The 15,754-nt window shown below is 41.2% G+C and overlaps 1 protein-coding gene across 1 annotated transcript in view; it reads left to right on the top strand.

The window, feature by feature from the left end:
- Nbas (neuroblastoma amplified sequence) overlaps positions 1–15,754 on the top strand; it is a 285,612-nt gene that overhangs the window by 251,955 nt on the left and 17,903 nt on the right. The window lies entirely within an intron of this gene.

Raw genomic sequence — 15,754 nt, 5'->3', positions numbered from 1 at the left:
GAGGTATTTTTCTCAAATAGTGATCAATAGGGGAGGGCCCAGCCCATTGTGGGTGAGGCCATCCTTGGGATGATGACTCTGGATTCTATAAGAAAGCAGGCTGAGCAACCTAGTAACCAGCACCCCTCCATGGCCTCTGCATTAGCTCCCACCTCCAGGATCCTGCCCTGCTTGAGTTCCTGTCCTGACTTCCTTCAATGATCGACTATGATCTGGAAGTGTAAGCCAAATAAACCCTTTCCTCCCCGACTTGCTTTTTGGTCATCTTGTTTTGTTGCCGCAATAGAAACTCTGAGACACTATCTATTACTCTTTCTTTTTGTTATATATCCACCCATCAACTCATTACCTGTCCATATCTTCCCACCTATCATCCTTCCCTCCCTCTCTCCCTCCCTCCCTTCTTCCCTCCCTCCCTCCCTCCCTTCTCCCCTCCCTCCCTCCCTCTCTTCCTTCCTTCTTTCCTTTTTAAGCCTTGTCTTCATAGTCTTGTAAAATCTCTGTTAGATACAGGTCCTGGTTAGCTTTAGCTTTCTACTTTACAAACCCTAGAATCATCTGCGGACGCTCAGTTGAGGGATTGTCAAGATTAGTGATTGCTGTGGGAGGTCACAGCTCGCTGTGAGCAGCACTGTGCCTAGGCAGGCAGATCTGTGCTGTGTAAGAGAGTGAGTTAGAAAGCAAGCCAGTAACCAGTGTTTCTCTGTGGTTTTTTCTTGAAGCTTCTGTTTTGGCTTCTCTCAATTATGTACGGCAACAGAAATAAGCCTTCTTATTTCCAAGAGGCTATACTATGGCTGTAGCCTGTTTGCTCTCATTCTTAAAGTCCATGCATAACTACTTCATTGGAATATTTGCTCTGTGAAGAAGCAAATGTCCAGGCTCTCAGGAACTCTCTCCCTGGAGTGTCAGAGTGACAAGGGAAAGGAATCCCGTGTCTCATTCACCACCTTAGTTCCCCCCACCCCCCCACCCCCCCACCCCCGTGTCAACTTTACTCTTAGATAAGAGCATTGTCCCTGTTCTTGTCAGGTTAGGTTCCGTAACTATTTGGTAACAGAAATGAGCACATCCATGCTGGTGTCGCTGTGTTGCTGTCCGAAGGATTCTCTGAGAAATGCTGTGGTATGTCTCCTCCATGACTGCCTGGCAGTGGGGATTCAGGTCTTTTGTGGAGGACAGAGGAATTTGATAAGGAGTTCCACTTCTAGGTGAAACAACTTCTTGGTGCTTAGGAAATGAAGCAGTCTTTTCAGGATGGAACAATGGAATGTTGTGTTAACTATACCTGTGATTCAGGTCATCCTTTCAATTCCTGAACTTGAAAGACTGTGTGAAAGATTATTTCTTTAAAACAATGGAAAGATTGTAGCACACTTGTGGGCATCGAATGTCTCTGTCAGTCTTTTGCCGTTAGGTCTGTAACCCTGGGGAAGTCTGAGGTCTTGGACACTGTGTGTGTAAAATGGAACCTTGAACTAAGGTGGACAGTGGTCTGCTCACCTGTGCCATTCGGTCCTCACCATCCATGTGTCCCAGAAGAACGCAGTGTTTCCCCTGCTGGATACAGTCTCCTTACCACCTCTTTCTTCCTCAGACATATTTCAGTACCTTGGCTGACAGAGACCCATTCTTACAGACTGAAGGTGAGCCGAGATAATGTACTGCAGCGCTGAGTTATAAAAAGAAAATGTGGGGGCCGCCTTCACTGTGCTGCTGATCCTCTCAGGCAGACTTTGCATACATCAAAGAGGGGCTTAATGTTTAATTATTCTTGAAGTGCCCAAAGTAGTGGCCCTACGAATCACTGTGTTTCTGGGAAACCAGCAGCACCTGGAGGATTCAGCATGTCTGTGACGCCGGCCTTTGACTGTCACAGAGAGGCAGCAATTTCTACGTTTTCTAATGATTTGTTAACAGAATTAAAAATTCAGAGACCCTCATTTTTAGTACTTTGAGAGTCTTTATTTCCTCCCCAGAAATGTGCCCCTTCATGGTATGAGTGGGGTGCGATGAGAGGGAAGGGAGGGTGTCTTACATTAATCCTTTTGGTGCAGTTTATCAGAGTTTTTCAGCTTTTGTAATTTTCTAGTTAACTGGTGCATGAAAAATGTGGGTCAAAATACTAATGTTTCTTTTGAAAACTTCCATACCTCAGCACCTCAGACTTTCCCATATTTTTATGTACAAGGAGACACATAGCTTGAGAGTTTTGCCTTTTTACTTTCAGGCATATCTGAGTTTGGTGTGCAAGGCATCGCTGGAGAGATATAGCTTAAGATAACACCTTATCTTGTTAAGAAGTCATATAACTGCCTAGTTTGAAACAATGCAAGTCCATGCTAACCCTTCTGTTAGGGATCAACTGGCCTTCATTTGCCAAAATATTAGCAAAATATGTACTTCTGTCAGATAGAGCTAAAGAAATTCAATATGCAAAACTATATGTAGTTTCTTGAAACAAACGTATTGTTGCATTAGTGTCTTCACAGCTCAGTCCACATGTGATCAGCTTAACCATTACAGATATGGCATGATGTAGGGCCTGTGAGTGTACACAGAGATAATGTGTCCCTAATACCGCGATGTCCTGCCGTCCTGGAGCTGACAGAGGCTTTCTTTCTTTACTTCCTGCTCAGTAGCTATTTTGTAGAAAAATATCTGGACATCAAGACCTGAGGAGTCACTCCAGTGTTATTTAGTGCAGATGTGGCCTTTCTAAAATGACTACACAGTCCAGTACAATCTGCTTCATCTCTGTCTTAATTCTAAGTCACTTTCCACTATCTGAAAACTCCTTCCTCCCCATCTCTGCCTGTTTGTTATATGATGTCTTTCTTCTTCCATTAGAATATAAATTGTATGAGAGCGGGGATCTGAAAGACACTCTGTAAATATTTGTTGAATAAATGAATATTAAGTGTTTAAGAGCCTGTCCAAGGTCACACTTCAGGTGGCAAGGCAGAGCTGCAACTTTGAGTGTGCTGTTCTTGGCTTTGCTGTCAGCTCCTTATCGGCAGGCAGGCGATTTACTTACCGCGATGAAAAGATGTCCTTACAGAGTGGCCTGAAGCACTGACGTGGCTCTGTTAGTTTACGATACTTTCCTCTTGGTGACTTCTGATTAGCTTGCTGCTTTTCATGTGCAAGCAAGGCACAGCCTTTTTATTCAGCCATGAGGAGGAGATCTAGGATTCCTCAAGAAAACTCTATGATCTACTTTCCCACAATGATTAGTCAAGAGAGCATCTGCATTAATTGTTTAGAGATCTCTGGAGTCTCCCATTGTGAACTTTTTGGTTCTTTTTTTAATAGATAGTATCCCTCTCACTGCTAGGGAGTCATTTGCAGAAGAAGAAGCGACTGAGTTGTGAGCTATATATACAGTAGAACTGTCAGAGAGAGTGGTCAGCACCCTCTCTGATTTAGTTGATAGGTCATGACTGGCTTGTGAGTGATGAGGCAGGAACTTCAATTGAGTTCTATGCAGTCCCAGAGTCCGTGTTCTTGGCTATGTGCTATAAAGCTCCTTTTGCTGGGGACATGCACAGACTCAGCAGCAGCACCTGGTCATGCTGCACTACATAGTGTTCTCCAGAAAGCCTCTTCCTCCTTCCATGCATTGGGTTTTAAAAGATGGAAGAAATCAGGAGTCTGAAGAATAAGAAAGTATTTATTTGTCATTTCAGAATGTTTCAAAGCAGTGCCGTTCGTGTGTGGTAACTACAATTCAAATGAAATGATGGGAAATCCCATGCCTGTTAAAGATTGTTGCAATACATGTGAAATTTTCTTCAGAGATTCTTCAGGCATATAGTATATGCCATGAACTGCAAGCTCTGGGTACAGAAATAGATAAGATACTTACTTCTGGAGTCGGGTTTCACACACAGAAACCTGCATTCAAACTCAGATTCACCACCCACTAGCTGTGAACGGGGATAAGTTAGTAATTCTCTCATGTATAAAAGGAAATAATATAAATCATTATGAAGATTAAATTGCATAAAACCTGTAATATTCTCACTTCAGACAAGGTAGTGGTCCTTGTTGTGGGATTTCATACCAGATAACATGGATGTGCCAGTCAGTAATCAGTAAAGAGTTCAGGCGCCAAGACAGAAGTGACCCGTGACACAAGTCTCATGGATCACATAGAGCTGTTCATCAGCACATTGAGAAAGGACCCCTCTGACAGTTCTTCAGAGCCAGTCTGTCGTGTGCAAATAGGAAGACACCACTGGACAAAGATGGCATGGAATGGGCAGACTAGTGAGGCAGCTGTGTTCTGATCAGGGAACATGATGCCAGGGAGGCATATGAGGAGATTGCTGTTCCGAGAAACAAACTGACCATGGGAGGGAGGACTGTGGCAGTAGTCGGGTTTGTGAACTTGGCTGTAGTAGTGGAGATAGCAAGGGTAGAAAGGGAAGCTGGAGACGTGCTCAGATGTAGGGAGGTGAACAGTTTGCTGCTGATCAGAATTTTGCCTGGGACTAGAGGGGCATTGGGCTACTCAACTTCAACAGTGCAGGAGGAAGAGCTAAGCCCTGGGTTCAGGCAAGTCATTGGCATGCTTTAATCAAGTCATCAGTTTGCTGTAATCTTAAGCAGCATTTTCTAGCATGCTGGAGCAATAGTGAGGCAGGGAGGCTCTTTTGAGCTTCTTCACATAGACAAAATGTTTGTAGGCTTCATGTATCTTAGTTAGTAATGGCTGATTTCCAGAAATAGACTTGAAGTTATCAAATGTTACCATATACCATTCCCTGGTTTTCTCTCCCTCTGCCCGCTCAGTTGTCTATAGTGGTTGACTATATCCTGGTATCTTTTAAAATGTAATCACTGTGTTCATTGTCCTTAGTGAGAGCTTCATTAGAACACCTGCACACATTGATGTGAGGTTCAGTCTTATCCCCCCATTGCCTCCTGTCCCTTTCCCCATTCTCACTGGTACCTTTCTCTTTCCAATGGTCTTGTGTTCATTTTTAAAATCTGGGTCTACGTATGAAAAACAAGACATAATGTTTGTCTTTCCAGATCTGGCTTATTGTTTAACCTATAGATCTCCATTTCTATCTGTTTTCTCAGTTCATTCTTCTCTTATGGCTTCATAAACCCCCACATTTCCATTGCCTACTCATCTTTATGGGCAGGTAGGCTTATCCCATTACTTGGCCATTGTGATGTACAGGTATCTATATATGTGTGTTGATGTAGACTCTCTCAGCTATTTACCCAGGAGAGGTGTAGCTGGATCATGTGGTAGCCCTATTTCTAACTGTATTAAGTATCTCCATGCAGATTTCCATAGTGTGTGGCCTACTTTGCATTCCTGCCACTAAATGTTTAAGATTTTATTTTGCCCCACATCCTCAGCAGCATTTATTTTCTTCGTTTTAGCCATTTTGGCCAGGGTAAAATAGAATCTCAATGTGTTTTCTTTTTTAATTTGGATTTACCTGGTGGATAAGGATGTTGAGCATTTGTCTACATACGTATTAACCATTTCCACTTTCTCATTTGAGAACTGTATGTTTAATTCATTTTCCCAGTTTTTGGTTGGATGGGGGGGGTCAAGTTTCTTGATTCTAGATCGAAATCTAGATGTTAGATGAGCAGCCCACAAAGACTTCCTCCTACGGTACCCATGCTGTTCACTCTGCTGCCTCTTTCTGTGTGGATGCTTTCTAATTGCATCATTTCAGTAATCCGGGCCTACTCACCATGTTACTTAAGACACTGGTCTTGTATTCTCATGTAAAATGCAGAGAAGAAATGGAGGAAAAGAAAACATGAAGTGTGTGACTGTTGGGCGTTGGGAAGAACAACTGCAGCTGTGGGCTTAACTTTTGTTTTGAAGTAACTTCAGACTTACAAAATGTTGTGTAAGCTGTATATAAATTTCTGTGTATTTTTCAGTCCAGTTCTGCAAATAGTAATGGCTCGACCACAGCCACATATATTCAGTATGCCTCCTTGCTGATATCCAGGTCACCCACTGTCAGTTGACACACTCCTCCCTTTTCTGAACTGCATCTCCTAAGAACACACTCTGTATCTGTCATGTCCCTATAGTCTCAAGTCTAACAACTTTTTAGTCTGATTTATGTGTTTGGTCCTTTATGAACTTGATAGTTTTAAAAAGCAATGGAAAATTATTTTATTCAATGTTATTCAGTTTACCATTGTCATATATTTAGGTTTTACATTTTTAGTAGGAGACCACAGAAGTGATGTGTCTTTCTTAGTGTATTATATTAGGAAATACATAGTGCTGGTTTGTTTCATGACTAAGAGTGTTAACTTGAAGTGCTAGGGAACACTTTTCTTCTAAATATAGTTATATTTTCTTTTATATAATTAAGTAGCTTGTTGGATACTTTGAGATGATTATTGTTCTTGTTATAATTATTATTATTATGTTCCATCCTCATACTTCCATGTACTTATTTTAGCATGAGCTAATGATTGGTAAATAGTCATGAGATTAGTATGACTGTGATGAGATTTGTTTCCATCACTTGTCCACCTAAATATATTTATTCAGTTGCTTATTTATTTCACTGTGGTCATACGGTTTTTTGTTTTGTTCCATGGTTCTAACCCATCACAGTGGTTTGATTTTGTTTAAATCATCCAGAGATGGTCACTGGGATTTCTCTTCAAGTTTTCTTCTGTTCCAGAGTGCCCATCATTTCTGGAGCACTTCCTCACTGTCTGGTACTCAGCCTTGGGAGTCCTATTTGTACGTTCTGTGATTGGCTCTTGATTCAGTCATTGATTTCAAAAAGCCTGGTTTCCTTTTGTTGAAAAATGCTATTTAGGAGCCCAGCTAGCTGCCAGGTGTGCACACTGTTGAGCTTCTGGGAGAAAGAACCAGAAAGTAAGTAACCACATGGATATTAAAAGTCTACATCTGTTCTATCCTGATCCTTAAACGGCAAGTTTGTATTGATACCCTAGTTTCCGTCTGTGATAGAGTTCATTCTACCTTCATTGGTACGCCCCCTCTGCAGAGACTCGGCTCTCATTCACCATTTGCTTGCAAATTTGCTCTGTCCTAAAATATATAATTTCAAAATTACTATCTCATTTTCTTACTAGAATTTATGTTTATAGAGCCTTTTGTGTTCAGCCATAGATTAATAGTACTAACAATACTTTTTTTTTTATTGATGCTACTTGATTTTTCTCTTCCCCCTTTCTTTCTCCACATGCACAAAAACATGCCATCATTAGCCTGGCTGTCTTACTCATTTCTACCATTCAATTCATTTGTTTTTCCTAGTTGTGTGGTTTGTCTAGTTGTGTTGGTTTCAGTTGTTTGTTTGTTTGTTTGTTTGTTTGTTTTAAATATGTGAATCATTAACCAACAATGTAATATTTAAACTAGAATGTGGAATTTAGTATTGTTTTTACTTCTGATATTTTGGAGTTTAGATATGTTCAGCTTATAATTACATTGGAAATATGTAACTTTTTAAAAATCTTTGTTTTAACTACTTATTGAGAACAGGTAGGCAGACACATATATCATTTTCTTCTGGTACTCAGGAGTATCTTTGGGTAACTTCTAGATAAATAAAAGCATCAGAGTGAAAATAAAACCATAGAAGCTTTAGTGTAGACATGTTCTCACAAGCTGAGGAGCAGCTGATGGAGTGGCTGAAGGTCCAGTTTGTTTTCATGCTTTTGACAGCCTCTCATGGACTGGATGTCAGGCTTCCTGTGTCACACTTCAGTGGCAAAGTTCTCTTCATCCCACACATCCCACATGTGTATCTCAGTACTAACATATACCAAATATACATGGTAAAGAACTACGAAACTCTATCAGCTAGGGCTCTGTTGGATGCCTGCAGAGAGAGAGAGAGAGAGAGAGAGAGAGAGAGACAGAGTGTGTGTGTGTGTGTTTGTGTATGCCTGTTGCACTCTGGTCTGTTGCCTTATACACTATAATCCCAGAATAGTATATTGGATTTGATACAGTTGCCGTTTTTTAGCCTGTGAATACCTTAAGGCATTACCTTCTTTCATGGTATCACAGCTATGGCAAGACCAGCATTTAGTTTCTCATTCTTTTATCCCTGAGCAGTTCCTGCTGATAGTAGACCTTCTCACTTTAGCTCAGGATATAGACGCTGCCAGAGTGTAGGTTCTCTCAGCATGCTTGCAGTCACATATTCATAATATCCATTCAATATCTGCATCCGTGTTTTAGTTCTTTTAAAATGAGAAAATCTACCCCCAAAGTATCTTTTAATATTAAGAAGCATTAGTAATATTTTCATAATTTGTATTTAATTTAATAAAATCCATAACTCAGGAATGAAATATCACTATTGATACAGTTATCTCTTTTTGTCTAATAGTAGTGGTTCTGTAGTTGATGACAATATGGAACAGTAGTGACCGTGCTACTGAGTCCCCTTGTATGCTGAGACTAGCTTACCAGTCCCTTAGACCAGTGAGGGAAATTGATAGTCAACGTTTGGTGACAGCTTTTTGTTTGTTTGTTTTTTGGTTTTTTTTTCATCTTATCAACATTTCATTTCCAAAGAAACTGGTTAGGTCCAGTGGACACAGGAGGCCACATTGCCCAACTGGAACATCACAGGTCTAGCTTTGCTTACAGCTCATCTTTGTTAACCTTTTGTGCTTCTTTTTTTCTCATAAGTCTGCAGATTTTTGATTTTTGTAATTTGAAACCCTGTGTATGAGCATCACAGTGTGGCATCCTTGTGTGTGTGGAAGGAATTGCATAGTTATTTTGCATCTTTACATAAATTATAACTCTGTTATCTGGTAGGAGCCACCGAGCAGAGGTTAATGGCACTGTTGCCTATAGGAACAAAGCTTTGAAGCAGTTCCACGAGCAGAGTACGTCCTGTCCACCAGTAGCATGTTCACATGTGTCTGTATCTGCAGAGGCAGTGAGCTCCTGTCAGTGCTGGGGGAAGATAAATAGTCAGGTGTTGTGTCTCACCTTATGGTGTCTGGGTTCACGTCCAGCAGCACAAGAAAGTTTAAGGTGAAAAATGGCTTCCAGTGAGAACAGTGTGTTAGTTCTTCTGTTTCAAGGACAGTGGATCTGGTCTGATAAGGACCTGCAAACACTTGACAAATGGACTTATAGGAAGGGTAGAAGTTCCCTAATTCTACATGGAAGAAAGAAGCAGCATTTAGACACAAAAACAAATACTCTCATGTTTGAGTCACATTTTCATTTTGCTCTTTAAATTTCATAATATTTAATTAGTATCGATAGCAAATAGTCAGTAGATATGTAAGTGTTTGTGAAATATTGGCAGTTTTCTCAGATACTCCCCGGTCATTGAGGAGGGAGTGCTATACAAAGCATGAGTTGCTACATGTTCCCTGTTGGGGATAAATCATGCTGCAGAATAGCTACGTGGGTTAAACATGTGTCCCACCCAAACATGGGGGCCAGAGTTAGATCTTCAAACCTTGTGTAAATGTCAGGTGGGTGTGGCAGCTGGACTATAATTCTAACACTAGAAAGGAAGGCTAAGACTGGGGATGGACTAGCTTATATCAAAGATCTCTATGTTCAGTTGAGAGACCCTGTCTCAATAAGTTAGAGTGCAATCAAGGAAGATCTTATGTGGACTGTATTATGTTCTGGAGAAGGAGGCTGTAATTCTTGCATAGATCCCCATCCAGACTGAACCAGGTGCCTTGATTTCAGGTATTTTAGGGATAGAAGTTCTCAAGATGCTCACACTAACCACATGCCCTCAGGATGGAATCCTGTGATACCCACTTGATTGAACATTTATGAGCTCAAGAAATTCTTTGTTCCTTAATTTTTCCCCATTAACTTGTCAGTTTTATGTATTGGTTTTATTTTCAACGTAAAGTTAGTTAATTTTTCTAATTCTTCATGATCAACATTTCTAAATACAGTATGAATATGTATTTAGCCAAAGCTGTCTTCTACTAGAAAGGTATCAGTATTTTGATTGTGCTACACACACATACATACACACGCACACACACACACACACACACACACAACTAACAAAAACAAATAAAATGGTGTATATTGATCATATGACATTGTGGTGGTTTAAATATACTTCACCCAAGGAGTGGCATTATAGAGAGGTACAGCCTTATTGGAGTAGGTGTGGCCTTGTTGAAGGAAGTGTATCACTGTGGTGGTGGGCTTTGAGACCCTTCTCCTAGCTGCCTAAAGTCAATCTTCTCTTGGCTGCCTTTGTATCAAGATGTAGAACTTGGCTTTCCTTCTCCAGTACCATGTCTGCCTGGATGCTGCCATGCTTCCCACCATGATGATAATGGACTGAACCTCTGAACCTGTTAGCCAGCCCCAGTTAAGTGTTGTTCTTTATAATAGTTGCCTTGGTCATTGTGTTTTTTCACAGCAATGGAAACCCTAACTAAGACAAATATTTAATTTTTCTCTGCTGACTACACAATTTGATTTTAGGTAAAAAAATTTTACCACTGAAAATTTGGAGGCATGTTAATAATAAGTAGGAATAACACATAGCTTTGTAGTGTGGTGAGAGTATTTTAGCATTGTTTTTAACCAGGAAAGGAACAAACACAGCCTATAAGCTTTTGAAAACCCAAATTACCATTATTTACTTGTGTGGTTCTCTAATTTCTAGAATTACAAAAGAAAATACTAAAAGGGATTAAACTTAATAAAGGGACTGTCATGAGTTTGAACAATATTTGTTGATATATATATATATATATCTTCTAAGTCTCTATCGTGTGCACTCATGAGTCTAACTACAAAGATGTACCTTTTCAAACTCTGTGTACTATCTTTACCTCAAATGTTAGGATAAATACTGTTCTCCAAAAGCTGGTTAGCACTTAGATCTTGAAAGTTGTATTTAATAACCTTCATTTGATGCTTTTTACTAAAGAGTTCAATAGTCTTGATTGGGCTGAGAAGGCAGATCAACAGTTAAAGGACTTGCTGTCCAAGCAAGAGGACGTGAGTCAGCCATGGCTGCCTACCTGCAATATGGAAACGAGATCTCCAGAGCAAGCTGGCCAGACTAGTCCTATGGGCAAGCTCTGAGTTTGTCTTGGGGACTCTGGCGTGAAGATTAAGGTAGAAAAGTCCTAAAGAAGGATTCTCTGCATCTACTTTGGGCTTCTATACTTATATACATTCACAAGCATGGATATACATTAGTGGAAAGCTAAAATATTAAAAGATAGTGTTAGGCACTTTCCCAACATAATAATTACAGAAATTTCAAAACGTTATTGCTAAATAGTTTTCTTTATCTCTCACACTTTAGCAAAGCCCAGAAGAACTAACTAGCTTTGTTCAGGATTCTTTTGGAGGGTGTTTTTTATAGAAGACTCCATGGAGGATAAAAATGTTATCTCTCATGGAGCAGGGCACATAGACTTGCTGCTGTCCATTATAATAGATTCATAGTCTTCCAGTGTGGGGCTCTTCACAACCACTGCATATGTATCATTTTCCTAAGTGCTGCTTCTGAGCCTAAGGACTTGAGGAAACACTCAGGCCCTTGCTGCTGCTGTTCCTGTGAGTACAAAAGGTCTGTCTCTGAACCAACAGTCTCTTGTCTTCTGTCAGAACCAAACTACGGCAGACTGGAAAGGCTATCCAGTTGGCTTGTCAGAAAGAGGGCACCTTTCTCATTCTTGACAAAGGCTATGTCTTTCAAAATCAACTCCAGGATCTCATTCCTAAAACCTGTAATGAGCACAGGAAGAAGGGCATGCCCCTTGCATTTTCACATGTGGCCAGACACCTGGGCATTTCCTTTACTTTCAGCAATGGGGTCAGCCTGAGAGAGGTTTCTATGGAAACTCCTGTAGAAGCCTTACACATCTCACTTTTAGCAGAAGGTACTAGCCATCATCTCTTCCTTGAGTAAAGCAGAACTGAAGTACTCACTATATGACCCAGGTAACCAGCACTTGGCAGATAGATGATTTCATTGTGAAGGCAAAGCCACACAGACCCTGGGAACAATGATGGAAAATGTGGCGAGGGACCCTGCTCTTGGATTCTCGCATTTACTCTTTCCAGTGGCTTGTGAAACGGCTTGCTTCTTATTTCTAGAGTCCCGCCATCAGGATCTGGCCTTGAGTTTGGTTGCTTGTCCATATCAAAAGAAAAAGTTAAGATAAAATGCATAAAATAGAAACTGAATTTCCTTCAAGCTTTCCAAAACTGGAAAGAGCAGTTCTTAGTCCACTGCTCTCCCAGTAACTGCATTGCAATTTATATAAAGAACAAAACGTCACACAAATTCAGCTGTGGAATCAGGGAATGCTGCTGGGAAATAATCATAAAATCTGTGATTCCTACTTTTCAGGTTCTTAGTGTACATCCTGGTGCTAGAGGCTAAGGACATAGGATGGCCGACTGCCGGAATTTGAAATGGAGGAAGTACAGGTGAAACGCAGGAGATGGGAACTTTAAAACCCCTCACAACTCTGTAATTAATAGTTCTCAGAGAGCAACAGATGCAAACACAGTGGAATTCCTCTGTGACCTTCAGAGGGGATGGAGTAGGAGTTAGCTGATGGGAGTTAGCTTATTCCACTCTTGACACACATGGGACTGGGGCCAAAATATTAAAACCAAAGTTCTATTTCAAGGGAGCCATTATGTCTTCCCTCTGCCAAACTGTTGGGAACAGAAGCTCAACTCTGAGTTGTCTCTCAGCCAGTGTGTAGTTGAGTAAACGTTCTTACGTTCCAGCCCCGAGTCACCACTCCATCCCCTCTGAAGGTCACAGAGGAATTCCACTGTGTATGCATCTGTTGTTCTCTGAGAACCATCAAGTACAGAGTTATGAGGGGTTTTACAGTTCCCATCTCCTGCGTTTCACCCGTACTTCCTCCATTTCAAATTCCAGCAATCAGCCATCCTGTATCCTTAGTATCTATTGAGTGAGTGCTGCAGCCTCTCTGCCTCTACTCTGACAACTTAGTAAATATCTTTTGATTTTCATGTAGTATCTTCCTGTTTCATTACATGTTGTGTGTTATACAAATATCCTGGATTTGTTGGGTGTGGCTATACCCATCTCTTGAGTTCATGTTTCTTCCTATTAAATTCATCCTCTGTTAAGTCTGTTTCTTCCAGACTAGACTATCTCTGTCTGTGTTTAGCATATCTAATGCAGTGTTGAACTTGATGTACTTGAAGAAAAACTCATCCCAAACAGATACATAGTTGTTGTAGAGGGAGGAAATGTTTCAGTAATTCTTCTAATGAATATGGATGCTGTTCTTGGGTGGTATAGCAAGTCTACAAGCTGTGCTTTACTTTTCAGCACAAAATTTTGCTCATGTAAACTTTTAAATAGAAACTAAGATTACAAAGCAGGAAGAGGTCAGTCATTGACAGACCCCTCTCCCCAATGCAGACATTAGGCAGTACCCTCATTACCTGAGACTTCTAGCATTTTTGAAACCCATTTTTCCAGGAAAAAAAAAGAGAAAAATGAGGCCCAGAGCAAGGGGCTTTCCTGAAGTCTGATGGTAAACAATATGTCAGCAAACCTGCCCATCTCCAGTCTTCTGTCATCAATAATAAAACCAACGAAAACTTTATGGCAAGTCCATGAGAATTTAATATTATCGGTGCTAAATTGTCTTATGAATGATAAATTGTCACTTTATTTGTAAGCTTGCACACTCAGTTCATTCACTCCAAAAGTGAACTCATTACACATCTTGTGGTTTAAGCACTAAGAAGGAAAGCGAAACGGGAGGATGAGAATTGTAGGCGTGCCTTACAACTCAGGCAGGTCAGTAGGGCCTTCACTGGGAAGGTAACTCTAAGCTCCTCCAGGATCTGGAGGAAGAACATGCCAGGGCAAGGAAACAGTTCCAAGTAGCCGATGCAGAATGTGTGTAATTGTGAGCAAGACACATCAGGAGGCCTAGAGGCTGGAGTCAGGTTGAGGGTAATGAGGTTGGGTAAGGAGAGCTGAAAGTCTTGAATTTGTGCTTCTTTGAGACAATTGCCTGCTCTCAGCTGGAAGCCTTGCTTAAATAATGTTGAACTTATCTCATGGTGGGTCCTCTCCTCAGAACATGTTACTCAGATTATCTTTTGGCTGTCACTTGAGAGCTCCATTGCCAGGACTGTTGAGCCAATGTCTATATATTCCAGGAGGTTGATAACCCAAGTGTCCCCCACACAGAGCTGTGGGAGGGGTCAACTGACTTGCTGTACCATGAAATTATTTCAAAACTGTAAAGTGCTACAGGGCTATTTATCCTGCAGATGAATGGCCTGAGGCTCAAAGGTAGGCAGTGGAGGATCTGGCAGGTCACTGGGAACAAGGCTTCCCACAGTCATTACTGATAATTTCATAGTCCATATGACCATTTACAACACTGCAAAACTTGTGGTGTGACTCCTCAGATGGTGTCTTAGATCAGAGCCATCATGGCCATTAAATAAGTGTTTTGGAAACATGCATTAGTTCAGACAATCTAGCTAGTATGTAAGTAAAATCCATTTTCATTATCCTTTCAAGGTGTGATGATCTGAATCCTGTGAACACATATCATCATGCACTTACCATTACAATTGTCTGTGCCCCTAACTACTGAGAACCTGTGAAGACAAACTAGCAAGGGAATGAACTGACTGGCTTTTATATCAAAACCACTCTTCTACTTAAAATAACTGACATTTTCTCCTAGAGCCATACTGCATATGTGACTTGTTTTGCAACTTTCACGGTTAGAAGAGAAGCCATTTGGTTGTCCAGTGGGAGGGGATGGATGCTGTGAGACTGACAGGGCTTCTCTTGTATTAGAAACAGACTGGGAATAAATACTGTGTTTGATTTACATGATGCTTGCAGCCAAAGCATCATGTGACAAGGGAACCTGCATAACATCTTTGGTTCAAGTTAGAGGAATTTCTAGGCACATGTTGGCAAGTGGCTTCCTGATGAACATTAGAAGTTAATTTGGGGCAATTTAAACTTTCAAAATTCATTTAATGTTAAGTATGCTGAAATAATTACTTTCAACTGTAAAAGCAGTCTGTATTAGCATGTTAGATGCCAGTGACACTGTGTGTAGACATCTTATTTTGCTAAGGCAAGTAGTGGCCGCCATGCAGCCCTCCAGCTCTCCAGAGCTTGTGATACTGTGTTTGAAATGAAGACTCAGAACTTCTGAAGGTTTGCATATTGGTGTGGTTTTTCATTACTGGAATGAAATGCCTAAGGTATACCGAGTCTGTAATGAGCAGAGGTTTATGTCACTTGTGGATGCAGAGGCTCAAGGGCACAGTGCAGGCATTGGTTCAGCTCTGGTGAGGGCCTTCTTTTTTTTTTTTTTTATTGGATGTTTTATTTACATTTCATATGTTGTCCCCTTACCCCATCCCCCACCCACCCAGGAACCCCCATCCTCTCACCCCTCCTCCTTCTTCTCTGCGGATGTAACCCCTACCTACCCCCCCACTCCCACCTCCCCACCCTCAAATTCCCACCCCCTGGGGCGTCCAGCCTTCATGAGGTCAAGGATCTCTTCTTCCACCTATGCCCAGCAGGGCCCTCCACTCTTACATATTCAGCTGAAGCCCTGGATTCCTCCCTAAGTGCTCTCAGGCTGGTGGTTTAGACTCAGGGAGCTGTGGTTGGTTGGTATTGTTGCTCTCCTCATGGTGTCACAAACCCTTTCAGCTCCTTCAGTCCTCACTCTAACTCCTCCTTTGAGAACCCCATGA

The sequence above is a fragment of the Grammomys surdaster genome, unplaced genomic scaffold (genome assembly GCF_004785775.1).
Source record: "Grammomys surdaster isolate TR1022 unplaced genomic scaffold, NIH_TR_1.0 212, whole genome shotgun sequence".
NCBI lineage: Eukaryota > Metazoa > Chordata > Mammalia > Rodentia > Muridae > Grammomys > Grammomys surdaster.
Note: the sequence above shows the minus strand (reverse complement) of the source record. Positions and strands in the feature narration are given on the sequence as shown.